Source organism: Nycticebus coucang, chromosome 2 (assembly GCF_027406575.1).
Source record: "Nycticebus coucang isolate mNycCou1 chromosome 2, mNycCou1.pri, whole genome shotgun sequence".
Taxonomy (NCBI): domain Eukaryota; kingdom Metazoa; phylum Chordata; class Mammalia; order Primates; family Lorisidae; genus Nycticebus; species Nycticebus coucang.
In genome coordinates this window covers 140,340,895-140,366,148 of record NC_069781.1, presented here as the reverse complement: position 1 = coordinate 140,366,148, position 25,254 = coordinate 140,340,895, and the positions used below count along the sequence as shown (strand labels likewise).

Below are 25,254 nucleotides of genomic sequence, written 5' to 3'. Positions count from 1 at the left end.
GCCCGCCACAACGCCTGGCTATTTTTGGGTTGCAAACGTCATTGTTGTTTGGCAGGCCCGGGCTGGATTCGAACCCGCCAGCTCAGGTGTATGTGGCTGGCGCCTTAGCCGCTTGAGCCGCAGGCGCCAAGCCAAATCTGTCAATCTTTTATAGGTTCTGAGTTTCAGCATGTTTACAAAGATGATATAAAATAACATGATTTTCTTCTAGCACTTTTAATGTTTTTACTAGTTTATAGGTTTAGATTTATAAATTTAGATCTGAATACATTAAGCATGTTTTTGGATATGGTTATGATATGGTTTAGATCTGGATTGTGTTTGCCATATGGCATGAAAATGATCTCTACCTTTTAATTTTTGATGTGTGAGAGTGATAACTGCCTTCATTTTCTTCCGTTTGGGTAGCTGATTGTTTTGACCACTTATGTGATCCTTTCTCCACAGAAAATGTTACCTTTTTTTTATATTAACTTTTCTAAACTTTGCAGAAAATTAAGTTGATTGAAATGCAATGGAATTGCATTGGAAATTAAGTTGATTGCACTATACATGCCGCCACAGTCAATATATAAGACATTTGAATTACTTCCAGAAAGTTCTTTCATGTCTCTTTGTAGTTCTTCTCTGTTGGCTCCAGGCAAGCACTGATTATTAATAGTTTTTCTTGTTCTACAATTGCATATAATGGAAAAATGTAATAATAGTATATATTCTTCTTTGGTTTCTTTCACTTAAATGTTTTTGAGATTCATTCATTTTGTGTTTATCAATAATTTGTTATTGCTGTTTTTAGTACTATGTGGCTATCCCATAGTTTGTTTATTCATTTGTTACATGGTGATCATTTAGAGCATTTTCTCTAGTTGTAGGCTTGTGGGTAAAGTTACTCTTTGTGTGCATGTATTTGTATGAACACAATGTTTTCATTTTTCTAGGGTAAATACCTTAAGTTGGAATTACTGGGTTACACGGTAAGTTTATGTTTAAATGTTTAAGGACTGTTTTCCAAAGGCTTATGCTATTTTACATTGCCATCAGCAGTGTAGGAAACTTCTAGTTCTTCCAAATTTTTGCCAGCATTTGATATTCTCAGTCTTTATTGCATATATTCTGATGAATATGTAGTGTTATCCTGTTGCAATTTTTTTAATTGTGGCAAAATGGACATGAAGTTTTTACCATTTTATTTATTTATTTATTTATTTATTTAGACAGAGTCTCACTATGTTGTCCTCAGTAGAGTGCTGTGGCGTTACAGCTCACAGCAACCTTAAACTCTTGGGTTTAAGTGATTCTCTTGCCTCAGCCTCCCAAGTAGCTGGGAGTTATAGGCGTGCGCAGTGCCAGCTATTTTTTGTTGCATTTGTCATTGTTAGCCATCCCAGGCTGGGTTCGAAGCCGCCAGCCTGGGTGTATGTGGCTAGCACCCTACTCACTGAGCTATGGGCGCTGCCAGTTTTTACCATTTTAACTATTTTTAAGTGTACAGTTGCACAAAGTCTATTCACCTTATCCTTCTCAGTCAGTTTTCAATCCCCAAACTGAACTCTGTACCATAAAACAGTAACTAATATTACTTGTACCCAGCCTCTGGTAATCACTGTTTTACTTTCTATTTATTAATTTGGTTATTCCAGGTACCTGATAGGGTGGCCATAAAGTTTCTGTGCAGTTTAAAATAGCTATTTTAAGTTGCACAGGAACTTTATGGACACCCTGTGTAAAGTGGAATCATGTAATACTTGCCTTTTGTGTCCAACTTCTTTCACTTAACATCTTGCTCTCAAGATTGATGCAGGTTGTAGCATGTATCCAAATTTGAGTCTTTAAGGTTGAATGTGTGTGTATGTGCCACATTTTATTTTATTCCTTCATTGGTGGACATTTAAGCTGTTTGTACCTTTTAACTGTGTGAGTAATGCAGCCATGGGCATTGGTGTACGAATATCTGTTTGAGTCCCTGGTTTGAATTCTTTGATTATATACTTATAAGTGGTATTGCTGTGTTATAAAACTTTATTAGTTTTTTGAGGAACTGCCATACTGTTTTCCCCAGCAGTTGCACGACTTTACATTCCTACCAGCAGTGAACAAAGGTTATAATTTCTTCACATCTTTGCTAACACTTGTTATTTTCTGCTTTTTTAACTTAAAACATTTGCTATCCACATGGCCGTGAAGTGTCATGGTTTTAATTTATATTTTTCTGATGACTAATGTTGAGAAGTTTCATTCTTTTTTGATTGCTGCTTCAAATATTTTGCACATTCTTTTCCTTTTTAGGATGTAAGTCTCTTGGTCAGATAGGTAAATGTATTTCTTCTGCATCTTCACTGATTTTCTGACTGCTTATTAGTCAGAGTATTGAAATCTTCAACTAAATTTTTGTTTTTTTTTTTTTTTTGGTTTTCAAGACATTCTTTTATTTAAAGGTAAAATTAATTGTTTTTAGAGTAGAAATTTCAGACATTTTTGAAGGAAGTGATTAGGAAATCTTGGTGCCACATATTATAATTATACTGTAATTGAAACTCAATATTGATGTTATTTTTGTTTTTGCTTTTTTTTTTTTTAATTTTTTTATTAAATCATAACTGTATACAATGATATGATTATGGGGCATCATACACTCGCTTCATAAACCATTTGACACATTTTTATCACAGTGGTTAACATAGCCTTTCCGGCGTTACCTCAGTTACTGTGCCAAAACATTTACATTCTACATTTACCAAGTTTCGCAAATACCCCTGTAATATGCACCACAGGTGTGATCCCACCGATTCCCCTCCCTCTACCCACCCACCCCTTTCCCACTTCCCCCTATTGTTAAGTTGTAGCTGGGTTATAGCTTTCATGTGAGAGTCCCAAATTAGTTTCATAGTAGGGCTGTGTACATTGGGTATTTTTTCTTCCATTCTTGGGATACTTTACTAAGAAGAATATGTTCCAGCTCCATCCATGTAAACATGAAAGAGGTAAAGTCTCCATCTTTCTTTAAGGCTGCATAGTATTCCATGGTATACATATACCACAATTTATTAATCCATTCGTGGATCGATGGGCACTTGGGCTTTTTCCATGACTTAGCTATTATGAATTGGGCTGCAATAAACATTCTGGTACAAATATCTTTGTTATGTTGTGATTTTTGGTCTTCTGGGTATATGCCCAGCAGAGGAATTACAGGATTGAATGGCAGATCTATTTTTAGATCTCTGAGTGTTCTCCATATATCTTTCCAAAAGGAATGTATTAATTTGCATTCCCACCAGCAGTGCAGAAGTGTTCCCTTTTCTCCGCATCCACGCCAACATCTCTGGTCTTGAGATTTTGTGATATAGGCTAGTCTCATTGGAGTTAGATGATATCTCAAAGTAGTTTTGATTTGCATTTCTCTGATGATTAAAGATGATGAGCATTTTTTCATATGTCTGAAGGCCGTGCGCCTGTCTTCTTCAGAGAAGTTTCTCTTCAAATCCCTTGCCCAGCCTGCGATGGGATCCCTTGTTTTTTTCTTGCTGATGCGTTTGAGTTCTCTGTGGATTCTGGTTATTAAACCTTTGTCAGAGTTATACCCTGCAAATATCTTCTCCCATTCTGAGGGCTGTCTGCTTGCTCTGCTTACTGTGTTCTTAGCTGTGCAGAAGCTTTTTAGTTTGATCAAGTCCCAGTAGTGTATTTTTGAAGCTGCTTCAATTGCCCGGGGGGTTCTCCTCATGAAATACTCACCCAGACCAATTTCCTCAAGGGTTTTCCCTGCATTCTCCTCTAGTATTTTTATAGTTTCATGTCTTAAGTTTAAATCTTTAATCCAATGAGAGTCTATCTTAGTTAATGGTGAAAGGTGTGGGTCCAATTTCAGTCTTCTGCAGGTTGCCAGCCAGTTCACCCAGCACCATTTGTTAAATAGGGAATCTTTTCCCCACTGAATGTTTTTAATTGGCTTGTCAAAAATCAAATAGCGGTAAGTAGCTGGATTCATCTCTTGGTTCTCTATTCTATTCCAGATATCTACTTCTCTGTTTTTGTGCCAATACCATGCTGTTTTGATCACTGTCGATTTGTAGTAAAGTCTGAGGTCTGGTAATGTGATTCCTCCTGTTTTGTTTTTATTTCTGAGTAATGTCTTGGCTAGAGGTTTTTTCTGATTCCATATAAAACGAAGTAATGTTTTTTCAAGATCTTTAAAATATGACAGTGGAGCTTTAATAGGGAGTGCGTTGAAATTATATATTGCTTTGGGTAGTATGGACATTTTGATAATGTTGATTCTTCCTAGCCATGAGCATGGTATGTTTTTCCATTTGTTAACATTTTCAGCTATTTCTTTTCTTAGAGTTTCATAGTTCTCTTTATAGAGATCTTTCACGTCTTTTGTTAGGTAAATTCCCAAATATTTCATCTTCTTTCCAAAAAATCCTTAATGAATATTACAAGAAACTTTATTCTCAGAAATATGAAAATCTGAAGGAAATAGACCGATACTTGGAAGCACGCCACCTTCCAAGACTTAACCAGATCAAGTGGAAATGTTGAACAGACCCTTATCAAGTTCAGAAATAGCATCAACTATACAAAACCTCCCTAAAAAGAAAAGCCCGGGACCAGATGGTTTCACGTCAGAATTCTACCAAACCTTTAAAGAGGAATTAGTACCTATATTACTCAACCTGTTCCAAAATGTAGAAAAAGACGGAAGACTACCCAACACGTTCTATGAAGCAAATATCACCCTGATCCCCAAACCAGGAAAAGACCCAACAAGAAAAGAAAATTATAGACCAATATCACTAATGAATATAGATGCAAAAATATTCAACAAGATCCTAACAAACAGAATCCAACAACACATCAAACAAATTATACATCATGACCAAGTTGGTTTTATCCCAGGGTCTCAAGGCTGGTTCAATATACGTAAATCTATAAATGTCATTCAGCACATAAACAAATTAAAAAACAAAGACCATATGATTCTCTCAATTGATGCAGAAAAAGCTTTTGATAATATCCAGCATCCCTTCATGATCAGAACACTCAAGAAAATTGGTCTAGAAGGGACTTTTCTTAAACTGATAGAGGCTATCTACAGCAAACCCACAGCCAATATCATATTGAATGGAGTTAAATTGGAATCATTTCCACTCAGATCAGGAACCAGACAAGGCTGCCCATTGTCTCCATTGCTTTTCAACATTGTAATGGAAGTTTTAGCCACCGCAATTAGGGAAGAAAAGGCGATCAAGGGTATCCATATAGGGTCAGAAGAGATCAAACTCTCGCTCTTCGCAGATGATATGATTGTGTATCTGGAAAACACTAGGGACTCTACTACAAAACTCCTAGAAGTGATCAAGGAATACAGCAACGTCTCAGGTTACAAAATCAACATTCATAAATCGGTAGCCTTTATATACACCAACAACAGTCAAATTGAAAAAGCAGTTAAGGACTCTATCCCATTCACAGTAGTGCCAAAGAAAATGAAATATTTGGGAATTTACCTAACTAAATTTTTGAATTTTTTATCTTTCCTTCTGTTCTGTCCATTTTTGCTGCTTGTATTTTGAAGCTGTGTCATTAGATGCTTTCACATTTAGGACTTTTAGATCTCTTTGATTAGCTGATTCCTTTATTGTTAAGAATTGTCTAATTATCTTTAGTAATGTTCCTTTTCATAAACTGTACTTTGGTATTGGCATATCTACTTTTTTCTTATGATTAGTTTTTGCATATAATATCTTTTGCTGTCCCTTTACTTTCATCTTGCAGCTCTTACACTTAATGTCTTCTAGATAGCAGTTACATCTTTTTTTTGTTGTGTTTTTGTTTTTGAAAAATATATTTTTATTATACCAAGGAAAACAAACCCACATATACCTTCTGTATATGTTTTTAGAAGTTATTTCAAATGAAGGGAGAAGATTGAGAAAAAGAATGATTACCCCAGAGATTTTTAGTTAACATACACTTTATTTATAATAAAATGAGGAATTTTATGTTACACACACATGTAAATCTATGTAAGAAACCTAAAAATGTGGAAATGTTAACATCCTTAGACTATCGTCAGTGATTGCTTGGTGCCATGGTTTCCTTGTAACTTTTTGTAAATTTTGTAAATGGTCATAGGAAAAAATTTACATTTATCTACATTTTTAAGTGAAGAATAATTACACAATATTATGAATATATCATGTGTTTAATCATGTCCTTGTTTATGGATGCTGAGTAGTTTCTAGTTCTGAATTCAGACCTTCAGAACTTGGGGGGAAGCTCATATCATCAGGTAATACAGTAATCCTTCTTTCTTCATTTTCTCCACATCAAACTAATTTCAAGTTTGCCTTCCCACCTTGTCAGAAGGGAAGAAATAACCTGTGTGTCTCGTAGACCTGTTTTCCTTGCCTCAGTTGGATTAGAATTGGTAAATTTCCAAGACTGTAGAGGACGTGGTGATTATAGGTGGAAGGTCATATTTATCAGGAAAATGCTTTTGTTCAGAAGGATTCAGCACATGTGTACACTGCCTAGTGCTCCGGGTGTTTTCTGAGGCAGTGTAGGACTTTGAAACAATCTTTCAATTGGTGAAATGGGCACAGAAGATAACCACTGCCCACAGACAGTGCCACCCCCCCCCCACCCCCCCCAAGTAATTTATCTTTACCCCTGCATTAGTCTTGCTCCAGGACAGGGTGTCCTGTCATTCATCCTTTATCTCCATCAGAATGAAGGAGGTCTGGACCATAGTTCTGAGAATGACACTTTCCTTCTCTTGGAGCTCAGCCTCTGATGAGCCTTGCAGCATTGGAGCAGAACTGAAAATCCCGGGCAATGAGGGGTTTTTGGGGCCCTGGAGAGTCCTCTTGCTGCAGATCAGTATTCAGAAAAGGTTTGTACCTTTTACTGAAAATCTCTGGATGATAGGAGTTGGTCTAAAGCAGTGGTTCGCAACCTTCCTAATTCCATGGCCCTTTAATACAGTTCCTGTGGGTTGCGACCCACAGGTTGAGAACCAATGGTCTAAAGCAGGGGTCCTCAAACTGTGTGAGGTGGTGTGATTGTATTTGTTCCCGTTTTTTTTTTTTTTTACTTCAAAATAAGATATGTGCAGTGTGCATAGGAATTTGTTCATAGTTTTTTTTTTTTAAACTATAGTCCGGCCCTCTAACGGTCTGAGGGACAGTGAACTGGCCCCCTGTTTAAAAAGTTTGAGAACTCCTGGAAAGGCTTGACGTTTCCACATTGCTGATGCGCCTGGATGAGTGGATGAAATGGCTTATCAGCTGTGCCTGCTGCTGCCACAAGTCCATTTCAGTGTGTTCCTTTGAGAGGGTCCCATTCTGCAATCGGTGCCTGGCAGATCCCATCCCACCGTTAACATAAGGTAAGTCAACGTTGGGACCCAGATGAGTCCTGTCTAGAAGAGAGAACAGGTCCATTTGGTGCTGCTGAACAGTCTGATCTGGTGTCCCATTTGGAGCATCTATTGAGAAAAGCATGGGCTCTCTATTGCCCTGCTTATGACACAGAGATCTATGGTTCTGAAACCATACCTGATTTCCCGAAGGCATATTTGTTTAGCAAGTTTCTTCCTGGTAGCAGTATCAGGGAATGGGTTTGTCTCAAAGGCTTGAACCAGTTTGCTTGTCTGATTTCTTGTGATGGCTGCCCGGTTTGATTTGGCTCCTTTGGGTATGTAGCACTGAGGCTGGTCGTGCTTCTGGGTTTCATCTTTTCCTAAGGAACGTTCTGACTTTAGTTGTCTCTGTTGTTTCATTCTGTAGTTTTTAAGCCAACTCTGAATTTTAGATTCTGGAACACCAATTTCGTTGGCCATTTGTTCCCTGGCAACTTTATCAGGGTGAGAATCTTGCCTAAACCATGCTAGGAGGGTATCCTTTTGATTTTGGTTATAAAAAACCCTGTTTCAATGGGTTTCTTTTTGTAGCATGCCACTTGAAGGCCTGTTGGAATTCATCTTGGGAAAAGGATCTAGTTGGGAGAGACTGAGCAGAGACTATGGCTTCTCAAGGCAATGGGGGTGGGGAGGCAGCAGTTATATTTTGGTTTTAGTTTTTTATGATCTTTGCTTTTTAAGTTTTGTCCGTTTACATTTGTTGGTAATTGCCAATACAGTTGTGTTTAAGACACTGTTTGTGTTCTCTGTCTTGTTCATTCTTTCTTTGTTTTGAATTAAATGGAGTTTTGTGTGTGTGTGTGTGTTTAGAATTTTGTTTTGTCTCTACTGTTAACTTATACCTCTTTCTATCCCTTAGTAGTTGCTCTAGGATTTGCAATATATACTTTTAATTTGTCTCAGTCTACCTTCAAAAATACTCCTCTTGGTGTATAATGTAAACATTTTAGAATAGTGTACATCCATTTACTCCTCTCTTATCCTTTCTGATTTTGTGATCTTACATTTTACTTTTACGTATGTTATAAATTCCACATTAGAGTTTGTAACCATTTCTTTAATTGGGCAGTTGTCTTAAAGAAATTTAAAAACTGGGTGGTGCCTGTGGCTCAATGGGTAGGGCGCTGGCCCCATATGCCAAGGGTGGCAGGTTCAAACCCAGTCCGGGCCAAACTGCAACAAAAAAATAGCCAGGCGTTGTGGTGGGTACCTGTATTCTCAGCTACTTGGGAAGCTGAGGAAAGAGTATTGTCTACGCCTAGGAATTAGAGGTTACTGTGAGCTGTGACGGCATGGCGCTCTACCAAGGAAGATAAAGTGAGACTCTGTCTCAAAAAACAAAAAAAATTTTTTAAAAACCAAGAATAACATTCTTGTATATTAGTTCTCATATTTCTTTTCCTTCATGTAGATTGTTTTTGTGGATCCAACTTTCTTGCTGGTGTTATTTTCCTTCTACTTGAAGAACCATCTTAACATTTCTAAAGTACCAGTTTAATGGCCACAAAATCCTTTAGCTTTTATGTATGAAAATGCCTTTATTCCACCTTTCAAAATTTTATTACAAAAAATTTCAAACTTATACAGACTCAAAAATTTTGCTAATTTGCTTTGCCTCATATGTATTTGCCTATTTGTTCTCTATCCTTGTAATAATTTGTCTTTTTTTGAGACCCCCCCTCATTTATTTAATTATTTCTATCTTATGTTTGATGCTTTTTTAAAATTTCAAATTAATATGTGGGTACAAGTTTTTACGTTACATTATCTTCGATTATAAGATAAGGTTCAAGTTGTAGTTGAGTCCTTCACCCAGAGGGCGTGCTGAACATCCCACATTGTGCACATTAGGTGAGATCCTGCCAAATGCCCTCCCTCCTTTTCCCTCCCCTTTCCCTTCTTCCCCCCTCCCCTCTCCCTTTTTCCCCCTCTCCCTTCCTAGACTGCATTTGTATTTCATCATGGATGTATGCATGTAGTTGTCAGTATATTGGTTTCATATTAATAAAGAGTACATGGGATATTTTTTTACATCCTTGAGATACTTTACTAAGAAGAATGTGTTTTAACTCTATCCAGGTAAACATAAAAGATGTAAAGTCTCCATCTTTTCTTATGGCTGAATGGTACTCCCTATGCCACAGTTTGTTGATCCTCATGGGTTGATAGGTACTTGGGTTGTTTCCACAACTTGGCAATTATGAATTGACCTGCAGTAAACATTCTGGTGCAGATGTCTTTGTGGTAAAATGATTTTTATTCTTGGTAGATACCTAGTAATGGAATTTCAGGATCAAATGGAAGATCAACTTTTAGTTCTTTAAGAATTCTCCATACTTTTTTTCCATAAAGGTTGTATGAGTTTGCAATCCCACAAGCAGTTTAGAAGTGTTCCCTTCTCTTTACATCCACACCCTCACCTCCTGATTTGGGACTTCGTGATGTGGACTAATCTGACTGGAGTTAGGTGATAACCTCAGTGGTTTTGATTCGCATTTCTTTGATGATTAAAGATGATGAACATTTTTTCATGTGTTAGCCATTTGTCTGTCATCTTCAGAGAAGTTTCTATTTGTGTCTCTTACCCATTTATAAATGGGGTTGTTTTCTCTTTTCTTATTGATTAATTTGCATTCTCTGTAGATTCTACTTATTAGCCCTTTGTCAGATTTGTAACATGCAAAAATCTTCTCCCATTCTGAAAGCTGTTTGCTTTAGTTGTAGTGCTCTTAGCTGTGCAGAAGCTTTTTAGCTTGATCAGGTCCATTTTATCTATTTTTTGTGTTGCTACAATTGCCAGGAGGAATCTTCTTCATAAAATCTTTTCCCAGACCAGTATTGTCAAGTGTTCTCCCCATACTCTCTTCTAGATTTTTTATTGTTTCATGTCTTAAATTTAAATTCTTTATTCAGTGATTGTCAATTTTCGTTAATGAGAGGTGTGAGGTGTGGGTCCAGTTTCAGTCTTCTACATGTCTCTAACTAGTTCTCCCAACCCCATTTATTACATAGGGATTCTTTTCTCCTGGTGCATGCTTTTGTTTGGTTTATCAAAGATCAAATGGTGATATGTGGCTGGGTTCATCACTAGATTCTCTATTTTATTCCGTAGACCGGTATCTCTGTTTTTATGTCAGGACCATGCTGTTTTGATCACTACAGATTTGTAGTATCACCTGAAGTCTGGTAACATGGTATCTCCAGATTTGTTTTTATTTCTAAGAATTGTATGGACTATTTGGTTTTTTTTCTGGTTCTATATGAATGAAGTACTATTTTTTCAAGTTCTTCAGAGTATGATGTTTGTGCTTTAATGGGGATTGCATTGAAACTGTAGATCGCTTTGGGTAGTATGGAGGGTCTTTTTTGTTTGTTTTTGTTTTTTGAGACAGAATCTCACTGTGTTGCCCTCCGTAGAATGCTGTGCTGTCATAGCTCACAACAACCTCAAACTCTTGGGCTTAAGTGATTCTCTTGCCTCAGCCTCCCGAGTAGCTGGGACTACAGGTGCCTGCTACAACACCCGGCTATTTTTTTGTTCATTTGTCATTGTTTAGCAGGCCTGGGCCAGCCTTGAACCTACCAGCCTCCGTGTACATGGCTGGCACCCTACTCACTGAGCTGAGCTACAGGTGCTGAGCTGAGTAGTATGGATATTTTAATGATGGTGATTCTTCCTAGCCATGAGCATGGTATGTTCTTCCATTTTTTTAAGCGCCTTTTACTATTTCTTTTCTTAATATTTCATAGTTCTCTTTATAGATAACTTTCACGTCCTTTGTTAGGTATTTCATCTTTGGAGCGATTGTAAAAGGTTTTTTAAAAAATTTTATTCTCAGCTTGACTGTTACTGGCATATATGAAGGCTACAGATTTGTGTGCATTGATTTTATGTCCCAAGGCGCTACTATATTCCTTGATCATTTATTTTTTATTTTTTATTTTTTTTGAGACTTGACGTTGAATGCCATGGTGTTATAGTTCAGAGCAAGCTCAAATTCCTGGGCTCAAGTGATCCTCTTGCCTCAGCTTCCCAAGTAGCTGGGACTACAGGCGCCCACCACAATGCCCGACTATTTTTAGAGATCGGGTTTCCCTCTTGCTCAGGCTGGTCTTGAACTCATGAGCTCAGGCAGTCAACCCATGTCGGCCTCCCAGAGTGCTAAGATTACAGACCCCACGCTCAGCCCTCCTTGATCACTTCTAAGAGGTTTATAGTTGAGTCCCTGGGGTTTTCCAGGTGTAAGATCATGTCATCAGCAAAGAAGGAGAGTTTGACTTCCTCTGTCCTCATTTGAATACTCTGTATTTCCTTCTCTGTCTGATTGCAATGTCTGGGACTTCCAGTGTTGTTTTGAATAGCAGTGGCAGTAGTGGGCATGCTTGTCTATTTCAGTTCTGAGTGGAAATGCTTTCAGTTTTACAGCATGTTATATGATAATTGGCTGTGGGTTTGTTGTAGATGGCCTCAAATCAGTTTAGGAATTGCCCCACCATAGGCTGTTTTCTTAAGTGTTCTTATTAAAAAAGGATGCTGGATATTGTCAAAAGTGTTTTCTGCATCAGTGGAGGGAATCATATGTTGTTTGTTTTTGATTTTTTTTTTAATGTGGTGAATTACATTTATGGATTTGCATGTGTTGAACCAACATTGTATCTCTGGGATAAATTCTATTTGATCATAATATATAACTGTTGACATATCTCTGTATTCTGTTTGTTAGGATCTTATTGAATATTTTTGCAGCTGTATTCATTATTGATAATTGGCCTACAGTTTTCTTTTTTTGGTTTAGGCCTTTCCTTGTTTGGGGATCAAGGTGATACTTGCTTCATAGAATGTGTTGGGGAGGATTCCTTTCTTCTCTATGTTTTGGAATAGGTTGTGCGATATAGGTACTAACTAGTTCCTCTTTGAAGATTTGTTAGAATTCTGGTGTGAAACCATCTGGTCCAGGGCTTTTCTTTTTTTGGAATGTTTTGTACTGTTGTGCAATTTCAGTGCTTGATATAGGTCTATTCAAAATTTCTAATTCTTTCTGATTGAGTTTAGGAAGGTGGCCTAATTCCAGGTATTGGTCCATTTCCTCTACATTTTCATATTTCTGGGCATAGAGTTTTTTGTAGTAATTTTTGAAGATCTCTACTATTTCTGTGTTATCTGTTATTAACTCCCCTTTTTTATTTCTCAGTGAGGTTATTAGAGATCTTACTTTTCTGTTCAGTCTAGCCAAGGGTTTATCCATTTTATTTTTTCAAAGAATCAACTTTTTGTTTCACTGACTTCCAGTTGATTGTTTTGTTTTCAATTTCATTTAATTTTGCTCTGATTTGGTAAATTTTTTCTTCTGCTGGGTTTGGGATTGGATTGTTCTTCCTTTTCAAGCTGCTTGAGATGGCCCATTAGGTTATTGACTTAGTCTCTGTTTTCTCTTGATGAAGGCATCTAATGCTATAAATTTGCTCTTAGGACTACCTTTACAGAGTTCCACTGGTTTTGATAGCTTGTGGCTTTATTTGTTTTATTCTAATGATTTCCTTCTTAATCTCATCTTTGACCCACCTGTCATTCAGTATAAAGTTATTAAGTTTCCATGACTTTATTTGGGTATGAAGATTTCTGTTGCTATTGAGTTCAACTTTTAGTCAATGATGCTTTGAGAAGATGCAAGGAATAATTTGTATTCTTTTGAATTTATTGAGATTAGACTTGTGTCCTAAGATATGATCTATCTTGGAGGATGATCCATGGGCGGATGAGAAGAACATGTATTCAGTTTTGGTAGGATGACATGTCTGTAGATGTATGTTAATTCCATTTGTTCTCAGGTTGTATTTAAGTTTTCTTTGTTTAGTTTCTGCTTGGAGGATCTATCCAGTACTGTTAAAGGGGTGTTGAAATCTCCAGCTATTATGGTTCAGGAAGATATCATATTGTTCAGATCCTTTAGGGTTTGTTTAATGTGTCGAGCGAGCATTAGGTTGGTTGCATAAATGTTAATTATAATCTCTTCATGTTGTATGCTTCCCTTGACCACCATGTAATGTACATCTTTGTCTTTTCTTATTTTTGTTGGTTTAAATCTAGTTGTATATGCAAATAAGATTGCAACCCCTGCTTTTTCTGATTTCCATTTGCCTAGATTATTGTTTTCCATCCCTTCACCCTGAGTTTTGGTTTTCCTTTGAGATTAGGTGTGTTTCTTAGAGGCAACAGATATTGGGCTTGGGCTTTTGTATCCAGTTAGCCAGTCTGTGTCTCTTTAGAGGGGAATTCAAGCCATTTATATGAGTGATAGGTATGGTGGAGTTTGATAATGATAGGTATGGAGGAGTTTTGGTCATCTCATATTTCAAAGGTCTAGAGCTTATTTTTATGCCTTGTGCCATTGTGGAAGCTATGCTTTATTCTTGAAATTCTGGGTGTGATTACTTAGGAGATTACCATCATGTTGATTGTTCTGAAGAATAGGTCTGAGTACTTCCCGTGGAGCTGGTCTAGTTATGGCAAATTTCCTGAACATTAACATGTCGTAAAATATTAGATTTCTCCATCACAAATGAAACACGGTTTATCAGGATTATAGGATCCTGGGCTAAAAATTGTTTTGTTTATTAAGAAGGTTAAAGGCCAATGACCAACCTCTTCTGGCTTGAAAAGTTTCAGCTGAAAGATCTGTGGTCATCCTAACATTTCTCCCTTTGTAGTTAATGCTTCTCTTACGGTTGGCTGCTTACAGGATTTTCTTCATATTGACACTGTCAAAGTTAGTTACAATGTGTCTAAGAGATGCTTTGGATTTAGTTGTGCTAGAGTTATGAAACTATCTACTATCTGAATTTCTATGTCTCTCACAATGTTTGGGAAATTCTCCACCATGTCTTAGAGTAGAGCATCTGTACCTTAAGGGTCATCCCGTTCTCCTTCAGGAATCCCTTTAATTTGGATGTTTGATCTTTTGGAATAAGCCCATAACTCTCTTAAGGAATAATCTGTTTTTATTCTCATTTCTTCTGCCTCTTTGACTGATTGGGATAGTTCAAAAGTCTTGCCATCAGTTTCTGAAATTTTTTCTTCTCCATGTTCTACTCTGTTACTGAGGGTCTCCACTGTGTTTCAAAGCTCCTCAAATGCCTCTTTCAGTTCTTTAAGCTCTGCTGTATCCTTCCTCTTTATGTCCATATCCTTTTTAACTCTGTCTTTAAATTAACCAATTCTTGAGACAAGTTTTGGACTTTTTTTTATTTCTATTTCCATCTTCTCCATTGCAGTGATCTTACTTACCATCCATATTCTGAATTCTATTTCTGACATTCCAGCAATTTCTCTGTAGATGGTATTTTCTGCTGTATCTCTCTTGTGATCTCTTGGGGGAGTAACTCTGTTCTGTTTTTTCATGTTGCTAGAATTCTTCTACTGCCTCTCCCATGAGTATTTTTTTTTTTAACATATTATACTTTTTTACATGAAATAAAAGGATGTTGGCTTGGCATACCGGCCACATACACCGAGGCTGGTGGGTTAGAACCCGGCCTGGGCCTGCTAAACAACAGTGACAACTACTGCAACAACAACAACAAAAATAGCTGGGTGTTGTGGCGGGCTCCTATAGTCCCAACTACTTGGAAGGCTGAGGCAAGAGAATCACTTAAGCCCAAGAGTTTGAGGTTGCTGTGAGTTGTGACACCACGGCACTCGACCGAGGTTGACATAGTAAGACTCCATCTCAAAAAGAAAGAAAGAAAGAAAAGAATGTTCCTGAGTATTTATGAAGAGATAATCCAATTGGGGACCCTAAGGAAACAATGTACAGACCTATTGGAACTGGAGCTAACCGCCTCTTCAACAATGAGCTAAAGCTTGTGCTTGTGGCCCTTCCCCTACAGTCTCAGGTAGCTCTTGTCTCTGTGGGCTGGCTTGGTGAGATAGCATAACCTGGTTCTGTCCTAGTGCCCACCTGTCCTCTACCCTTTTCAAGTGAGTCACAATATTTAGCTGCAATTTAGGCTACCAAGGATGGGAATAGCTGTGCCCCTTCCCTTCACTCATGATAGCTGGAGGAGGAGAAGCCCCCAGCAGACCCGTTGGTTCTGCCCCTCACTGCTCCAACAATCCCTGTGCACACAAAGGCAAACTAGTAATAAACCTGCAGCTTCAGCCAGCATAGAACAAGAATCTGTGTGGACAGTTTTGGCCAGGAGCTCCCATTATACTCACACTGGCAGTGGGACCAACTCCTGCTTAAAGCAGTTCAGAAGATCTCCAGAGGTGGCCAGGCGCAGACAGCAGACAAAGATCTTCCAGGGGACTGAGGAAAGGAAATATGAGCCAGGAGGGACCACACCACCTCATGCCAAAGGTAGAACTGCAGTGCTACTGAACCCTCTCAGCAGTGTGCTGCTCAGAACAGTGGTCCGCCTGCACCACTCAGCGGCCCGGCTCCCTTCAGCAGCCTTCACTCTGCTCAGTGGCCTGTGGCTCTGTTCAGCTGCCCCCTGTGCCAGTCAGCTCAGTGCTCACTGGCTCCTTTCAGTTGGCTGCCTGCTCCAGTCAGCTCAGCAGCCCAGCTGCAATGCTAAGACCAGTGGCCCATGGCTCTTTTCCGTGGCTCACACTCTTGCAGAAGCCTTTCAGGGAATTTGCCAAACACTCTGGACTCTGTAGGGAGCTGTCCATATGACATCCAGAGAGGGGGAATGGTGAGCTGTTGACTCAGAACTGCAGAGAGAATATTTGTTCACTTCTCCGTTTATCATGAAAGGGTACTGGATTTTGTTGAATGTTTTTCTCCTGCTTATTTTAAGATTTTTTTTCTTTATCGCTATTCATTCTTGGTGATTATATAGCTGTATGTTGAGTTTTTTTTCCAGTTGGATGGTTTTAATCAAATTTGGAAAATTGCCAGCCCTTTAAGTTTTCTTTATTTGTTTTTTACTTTTTTAATCAGAATACTCTAGGATGACTATTATGTCTTATTTATATATTTTTTAACCAGTCTACTTGTCGTATACCATTTCCTTTTTTTCTGGGACTCAGTTGCACATAACATATGTTAGACCATTTGAAATTGTCCACAGGGTATTAGTATCCTAATTCATTATTTTTCAGCCTTTCTATCTCTCTGTGCGTCAGTTTGTGTTGTCTTCTGTTCTACTGTTTTTTTTTTCCCTTTGCCTTATTAAATAATTTCAGAGATTTTTGTTTTGTATTTCTAGAAGTTTCATTTTTATCTTTATTCATGTATTTTTCAAATCATTGAGCATTTTGTAATAGTTACTTGAAAGTCTTATCAATTCAGAATTTCAGGCTCTGTGCCCGTAGCACCAGTGATCAGTGGTTAACAGCATAGGCCACATGCACAGAGGCTGGCGAGTTTAAACCTAGCCTGGGCTAGCTAACCAACAATGACAACTGCAACAAAAAATAGCTAGGCGTTATGGTGGGTGCCTGTACTCCCAGCTACTTGGGAGGCTGAGGCAAGAGAATTACTTAATCCCAAGAGTTTGAGGTTGCTGTGAGCTGTGATGGCACAGCACTTTACTGTGGGTGACATAGTGAGTCTCTGTCTCAAAAAAAAAATTCAGAATTTCACTTCTGAATTTGTTGATTGATTTTTCTCTTGGTGTTATGGATTGTATTTTCCTATTTGTATATTTAGTAATTTTTTAGTGGATGCCAGGCATTATAATGTTTTGTTGAGTGACTGGATTTCGTTTTCCTTTAAGTGTTGAACTTTGTTTTGGCAACCTGCTTAATAACTTGCTGGTCAGTTTGATCATTTCAAGTGTTTATTAGGATATGTCTAAAGGAGGCTTTTCTTAAGGGTAGTAGCTATTGCTACTAGGGAATGATCCTTCTTGAGTGTTTGCTGAATGTTTACAGTGTCATAGTATTCTCTTCACTCAGGTTGGAAGCAACTCAGGAGTTTCAATCCTTTATGAGGCGATTGGGGATATTTTAGCTCACAGTTCTTTTCCCAGCCTTATGGAATCTTCCTTACTCAAGCACAGTTAGTACATTTCTGGAGCCAGAAATTGTACCCCGCTTTTCTGACACTTTGTGTTGTAAATTTCACTCTTTTTAGCCGCCTCAGTTCTGATCTCCTGCTTCTGACCTCAGTGAGATTGCTGTTTTCTGATGGGGTTTCCCCTCCATGGGTTGAAGGGTGGAAAGTGCCTACAGGTAGAAATCCAAGTAATGGATGGTTCACTCAGTTGATTTTGTCCCTGTATGGATTATAGTCCAGAGTTGCCTTTTATCCAGGATCTGAAAATTTGTGGTTATTATTACTTTTTTTTGAAGAAGCAAGTATCATACACTTGGATCTTTTTTTTTTTTTTTTTGTAGAGACAGAATCTCATTTTATTGCCCTCGGTAGAGTGCTGTGGCATCACACAGCTCACAGCAACCTCCAACTCCTGGGCTTAGGCGATTCTCTTGCCTCAGCCTCCCAAGTAGCTGGGACCCCAGGCGCCCGCCACAACACCCGGCTATTTTTTTTGTTGTTGCAGTTTGGCCAGGGCTAGGTTTGAACCCACCACCCTCGGTATATGGGGCCCAAACCACTGAGCCACAGGCACCGCCACACTTTTGGGTCTTTCTCTGGACTTATTTTCTGTTCTGTTTACCTATTGTCTAATGTTTGCACCATAGTGTTTCTTTTTTAAATCCTTCAATTAATTAAAATAATATATATATAAATAAAAGAGTGCACAATATACACTGAAACTAAATATATGCATATATGAGAGGGTGTAGCTTATTGAACTTTCACATACTGAGCACACATGTTTAGCCAGCATTCATATTAAGAAGCATGAACAGTAGCTCTTCTGGAGCTCTTTGTATTGTTACTACCCCTTCCAAGTGTAACAACTGTCCTGACTTCTAATAACAAAGATTAGATTTGCCTGGTTTGTTTTTTTTTTTGCATTATGAAACAGTTATGTCTGTTTTTTTTCTTTTAATGTATTCGTGAGATTCAGTGGCATGGTTGGTTCTAATAGTTGATTGCCTGTGATAGTTGCTATATGTTATTTTGTTTTAGGAATATCCCACTGTTTATGATGAACATTTTAATCATTTTTGGTTTGGGGCTATTGAAAATAATGCTTTTAACATTCTAGTGAATGTCTTCTTCTGAACATATGCACTCATCTCTGTTTCATGTGTACTTAAGAGTGAATTTTTAAATGATAGGTAGGCATATGTTTAGTTTTAGCATATGCTATCAGTTTTTTGAAGGAGTTGTACTATGCTTTTAAGATCTGGTAGAGCAAAATCCTAGGGGAAAGGGATGTTCTTCTATTGGAAACAAAAATTTTTTTGTCTTTCAGACAAACTTCTATTGGAAACAAAAAATTTTTTGTCTTTCAGACAAACTTTTGTTAAAGAGACATTGAATTAAACTTCGTTAATTTGAGAAGAAATGGTATCCTTGTTCATCCCTGAATCAGTTGCATTTGGAAATACCTCAAGATTTTTTGTCAGGCCTTAAATCTGATTCTTCTTCTTCTTTTTTTTTTTTCCTTGTAGGGGGGAGGTGTAGTGTCAAGAAAACATAGTCACCATTATTATGAAAACAAAAATAGGGACGAGATGATCCTTACCATCACCAGCTTACAACTTGAGGCATTGACAAATGTAAACAGATTGCTATAATGTAAGGTATAAAATAATAAGTATAAGGAAGAAATTAATAAATTATTTTATGGTTTTAGGAGTATATAGTAAGATGAAAGGAGATAGTGGTTATGGATAGCAGAATAGTTTCGAGAAGCCTGTGAGATACAGCCTTTAGAATAAGTAGGGTTTTCAGTACAGCCTAGTAGATGGGTGAGGGGTGGAGGTTAACAAAGGGCAGGATGAAAAGTGTTCTCAGAAGCAAAAGTATTGAAGTCAGAAACACAGATGGCTAACTAGGCACAGTGGTTCATTCCTATAATTCCTATGAGGTAGGGGAGAACAGCCTGGTGAGATCTCTTCTCAACAAAAAAATAAAATTGAGCTGGGATTGGTGGTACACTTGTAGTTTCAGCTGTTGGGAAGGCGGAGGTGGGAGGATTGCTTGAGTCTAGGAGTTTGAGATTGCACTGAGTTATGATCATGCCACTGTACTCTAGACCAGAAGAAACAGAGTGAAATCTTGTATCTAAAATAAAGGAAAAGGAAATACAGATGGCCAGTTTGTAATAGCCAGTAATCTGGTGATGGGCTAGATTTGGTACTTGATGATGATGTTATATAGTGAGTAGTAATGCTTGGATGACTGATTGGGGGCATGTGGCAAGGGGCTCAGACAATATGTGAAGGATTTTGAAGTTTATCCTTTTGGCATTGAGAAGACATAGAAGCTTTGAATATGGAAGCATTGTGGCCAGATTTGAGTTTTTAGGTAGATAGTTTAGCAGCAGAGTTGAGATAAAAGCACGAGGAAGGCTCAGCTCCCACAGCACAGTGGTTATGGCACCAGCCACATATACTGAGGGTGGCGGGTTTGAACTGGCCCCGGCCACTAAAAAAGCACAAGGACAACCAGATGGTACAATGGGTTTTGTAGTAGTACATTGTTGATAAACAGTGGGGGAGAGGGAGATATTTCAAGAGGGTTTGAGTATAAATTTGAAGGAGGATACAAGGCTTTTAAAATCAGGCAAATAAGGGTTTGAATCTTGACCTTACATTCATTAGTTAAAGGACCCAAAGCAAATCACCTAGGAGAAAATTTCCTCTATTGTAAGATGCTTATTCTGTAAACATTTTCTTTTCTTTATTTTTTATTTCTTTATTTTTTTGAGACAAGAGTCTCACTATGTCGCCCATGGTAGAGTGCTGTGGTGTCACAGCTCATAGCAACCTCAGACTCTTGGGCTTATGCAATTCTTTTGCCTCAGTGTCCCAAGTAGCTGGGATCCAGGTGCCTACCATGCCTGGCTACCTTTTTTTTTTTTTTTTTTTTTAAGGAGACAGAGTCTTACTTTATTGCCCTCGGTAGAGTGTCGTGGCATCACAACTCATAGCAACCTCTAGCTCTTGGGCTTAGGCGATTCTCTTGCCTCAGCCTCCCGAGTAGCTGGGACTACAGGCGACCACCACAATGCCTGGTTATTTATTTGTTTTTGTTGCAGTTTCGCTTGGCTGGGTTCGATCCCACCACCCTCAGTATATGGGGCTGGTGCCCTACTCACTGAGCCACAGGCGCCGCACTACTTTTTTTTGTTGTTGTTGTAGTTGTGGTTGTTTGGCTGGCCCCAGGCCAGGTTAGAACCCACCAGCCCTGATATATGTGGCTGGTGCCTTAGCTGCTGACCTACAGGCACTGAACCTCTGTAAACATTTTTAAGTACAGGAAGCATAAACGTGAATGATACACATGTTCTTTTAAAATTTGGTCTAGTCTGGAAGAAGACACTGGGCTGGCAAGTTTTGGCCAAATTGTGTGTAGTCTCAGTTGATGTGATAGGAAATTTGGCTTCATTTTGGAAGCTTCCAAAAACCATCAAAAGAATAGTGGGTAGTCGGAACTTTTGAGGTAGAGTTGTTAGCACGTGGTAAGCAATTTTATATATTGGGAAAGAGATACTCCTTAAGATAAGACTCAGAATTAATACCCATTCACCACCCCCTGTGTTTCTCCTTCCCAGTACTTTATTGTGCCTTGTAATTGCATAATTTATTGTGGTTTTTATTATTGGTACCTGTTTCTCTCACCACATGAGGACAAGAGATTATATCTAGTTTCTTCACCACTGTGTCTTCATCCACCTACTAAGCACCCATTGTCTAGTAGACAGTTTTTAAATGAATGAGAAGGCTAGTGAGTATCAATCTACACTGTGGTTAGGCTAAGTAAAAGTGAGGGGTAGAAAGTAAAGTATACTGCAGAATTTTTCAGTGTGTAACTAGGAGGATAGCAAGATTAGACATATTCAGGATAAAGTGAGACTTGGGGAAAATAATTGAGTTTGATTTCAGAGAAATTGAATGTAGATATCCAAGTGGATGTGTAACATTGATAATTAGTAGTTGCAGGCATATTTCTCCAGAGATAAGCGCTTAAAGATGTATAGTTTATGGGTCTTGCTGTGGGAATGGATGACATTACACAGATAATTAATTTAGATTAAGAAAAGTGGCTACTGACAGAAACCATGAGAGGCCACGTATGAGAGGTAGGAATATGAACTAGTTAGAAGACCTAGTAGCTGTTATATGAGAGAAAACAGGTGGGTACAGTGTTAGGGAAATTAGAGGAGGTTAGGGTTAGCAGTGTGAAATACTATAAAAATTAAGTTAGATTAAGGGTCCACAGTATTGTGAATGTACAGGAATGATGGTAAATTTTATAAGAAAAGTATCAGTAAGTGGAAGATTTTGTACATCAGAAACTGAGCTAATGGTTTTGTGGTCCTTTTGGTAGTTAAAGGAAAGAATAAAGAAATGGTACTCTATGGGATTAATGGAGTTGAGGGAATTATGTTGCAAGCACTATTTCAAAGCATTGTTTAAAACTGTGTGTGTGTGTGTTTAAATATGTTCAAAACTTTTTAGTCTTAACTTCATCTTGGACTAGAAGAGTCCATGAGAGTTGTTAGAACAGTCCATGCTCAGATGTGAAACTTGCAAGTAGCATAAATATAAGATACCCTAAAAAGCCATCTGTGGGCGGTGCCTGTGGCTCAGTGGGCAGGGCGCCAGCCCCATATACCAAGGGTGGCGGGCACCTGTAGTTTGAGCTACTCAGGAGGCTGAGACAAGAGAATTGCCTAAGCCGAGGAGTTGGAGGTTGCTGTGAGCTGTGATGCTACAGCACTCTATTGATGATAATAAAGTGAGACTATGTCTCTAAAAAAGCCACCTGTGAAATTGATGTAGGTTCAGAAGGTGGTGAAGGGAATAGGCTGGTGAAGAGGAGATGGACATCTTCATTGATGTTATTGTGACATGTTTTGTTTGTGAGGGGAGAGTGATTGGTTATTGGCAGAGACTGTATTTTAAGAATAAAATAAAAAAGGAATAAAATAAGGATGAATAACATGAAAATTTTAAATGGGTAGATTGATGTAGGTGTTTCTTATTAGGTAACTAGAGGGAAACCCCCCCTTTCTGTTGGTGGGAAACAATTTAAATAAGGGTACTACCCTGTTTCCCCGAAAATAAGACAGTGTCTTATTTTAAGGTGTGCTCCCAAAGATGCGCTAGGTCTTATTTTCAGGGGACGTCTTATCTTTCCTGTAAGTAGGTCTTATTTTCAGAGGATGTCTTATTTTCAGGGAAACAAGGTATGTCTGATATTAGAGTTCTGATGGCTAAATTTGCAAAGTGAGTGTGCCTTACATTTTTGGTGCTTATAGTTTGTGTATTTTATATCCTTACCAGTTTGATAGATTTCCTCCTAATCCATGATTAGGAAAGCATGGCTTCTCAAATTGGGGCCTGTTTTCACTTGAAATGTATGTTAAAAATACAAATTCATGAACCCCCATCTCATGTACTAATTCATACTTTCTGGAGGTAGAGCCCAGATAATTGAATTTTTAGATACTCCAATTGACTACTGTAGATTAAAGTCTGAGACTCCATCCTCCAAAGCCTTAAAAGTTGGTTAATTTTATTATAAAATATTTATGTGCCATATATTCATTTTCTACCATTAGCCTGTAGGACACTGGGTGGATTTCTTAATTTTTGGTATTTTATTTTTTCATATGTCATAAAGTGGAATATTTAAAAAGACTTCAATTCCTGTTCCACTGAGAATGTTCTCATTGTATGTATACAAATGAGTTAAAAATTTACAGTGATTAAATAATCACTTTCTCATTTAATCATTTTCTCATCTTTCCTTTGTTCACTCTTCAGAATTGGCCTGGATGTATGTTCGGTAGGGGAATCATGAAAGGAAGGAACTCATTACATGAAATGAACTCTTTATACTGGGATATTTCAGGGGCTTGCTTTTAAGCTTTAGAATTTTTTTTTATAAGAGTTAAGTTTTGATAAGATATGTTAAATGGTTGATTGAAGATATTACAATTGTCATGATATTTTGAGGCCCTGTTATGTGCCAGGCAAGCATTATCCTACATCCTTTTAATACATTTTTTAAAATACAACAACCTGACAATTTTTGATTGAAGGATCTGCCCAAGGCTGCTACTCTGGAAAGTGTGGATAGATGCCCATAGTTGTACCTAACATAACAGATCCCCAGCATATAGAATTTAATTAAAAGCAGAATTGCTATATGTATCTGAAGGGATAGAGGCATGTAGTTAAACAGTTTTCACATAAGTTTAGCCCTTTGTCCTAAGTTTAGGATAAAGTATAAGGAAATAGAAAGCTCCATGCTTTGTGGATGAATACAGGAAACGTGGCTTTGCCTGATAATAGCACTCAGGCCACGGGCCTGCCTAACCACCTTCCACTCATCTTGGCAACAGTAGGGTAATTTGTCTGTTCTTATATTTTTGGATCTTCATGAATATTATAGAAAATAAATTTGCCTTTATTTTATAATGAGTTTTAGTAAATTTTTTAAAAGTTCATCCAGTTGTTTTATGTAAAAAGAATTGAGTGAGGTGTTTTATATTTTAGGTTAAAAATCTGTAAGAGCCTGATTTTAGAATTCACCAGCTCCTCAGAAGTTTGGCGAAATATGGTATGTTTCGTTTTATTTTTCGGAATTCATATTGCATGTATATCTTAAAGTCATGGTTAGAATAATGGCAAATGGGTTCAGCAATTTTGGGCGCCTACCATTTTTAAAGCATTGTGCTAGGTGCTAACTGCTTCCAGGTAGACTGTATGAGGAATCCAAGTAGGGTGCTGGAAAAATACAAGAGATAGTGTGCTTTGAGAAGTAAAATAATATGCATAAGAAGATTAAGGGGGCAGGTTTGGCTGTTAGGCTATGAGTATTAACAGTAGCTTCCCTTTGTGAACACATTGCCTACCAGGCACTGTTTTCAGCTATTTAGATGTTAACTTGTTCATCCTCATGACAGCTCTCTGAAAGATAACTGCTGTTATCTTAGTTCTACCTGAGGTTCAGGGGTTAAGTAATTTGCCCAAGATTTCCCAGCTAGTAAGTGAACAAATCAGGGTCATGAGTTCAGACTGGCTTTAGAGTCTTTTCATGCTCTGTTAAGCATTGGACTTCATAAAAGAGGGATTGGAAGAGAGGACTTGACTTGGTAGTTTTTAAAACACATGCAGTGCTTTAATTAATTAGTTAATAGATATTTAAACTTTTATCATTTTTTGTGTTTACAAATTGGGAATTTGGATTTTCAAAATCCACATAAACTGTTAGTCTCCTGAGAAACTAGGTAGTGACTATATCATAACCACATTGTTCATTTCAAGGACACTATTGCTTCTTTCCGATATGAGGTATGTAGGTTCTTATTAAAAATACATATAGTTGGCTCAGTGCCTGTGGCTCAAGTGGCTAAAGCACCAGCCATATACACCTGAGCTGGCAGGTTCGAATCCAGCCCGGGCCCACCAAACAACAATGACGGCTACAACCAAAAAATAGCCGGGCGTTGTGGCGGGCTCCTGTAGTCCCAGCTACTTGGGAGGTAGAGGCAGGAGAATTGCTTGAGCCCAGGAGTTCGAGGTTGCTGTGAGCTGTGATGTTGTGGCACTCTATCCAGGGCAACAGCTTGAGGCTCTGTCTCAAAAACAAACAAACATATAATTGTGATAGGAAGATACGGGAAATTTTATGTCCCATTTATTGGATTCCTCCAAAGTTACTTATGTGTACTCAGGCCAACCTTTACCTTCATTTGGATTTGAAACCCTATGTTCAAAGGTGTGG

General features: G+C 38.1%; 2 protein-coding genes across 10 annotated transcripts in view; one reads left to right on the top strand and one right to left on the bottom strand.

The window, feature by feature from the left end:
• Positions 1-25,254, bottom strand: part of LOC128579828 (translation initiation factor IF-2-like) — a 237,375-nt gene that overhangs the window by 30,652 nt on the left and 181,469 nt on the right. The window lies entirely within an intron of this gene.
• UBE3A (ubiquitin protein ligase E3A) overlaps positions 1-25,254 on the top strand; it is a 117,950-nt gene that overhangs the window by 23,349 nt on the left and 69,347 nt on the right. Inside the window, exons 2-3 of one of the 4 annotated variants that reach the window (XM_053581998.1) lie at positions 939-974; positions 24,024-24,087. The exons of 1 other annotated variant lie outside the window; for it this stretch is intronic. The gene's annotated coding sequence lies outside the window, so the exon portion shown is untranslated. Of the gene's footprint in view, positions 1-938; positions 975-7,164; positions 7,394-24,023; positions 24,088-25,254 lie in introns of all 4 variants that reach the window. 2 more of the 4 variants (XM_053582000.1, XM_053581997.1) reach the window with 2 other exon arrangements.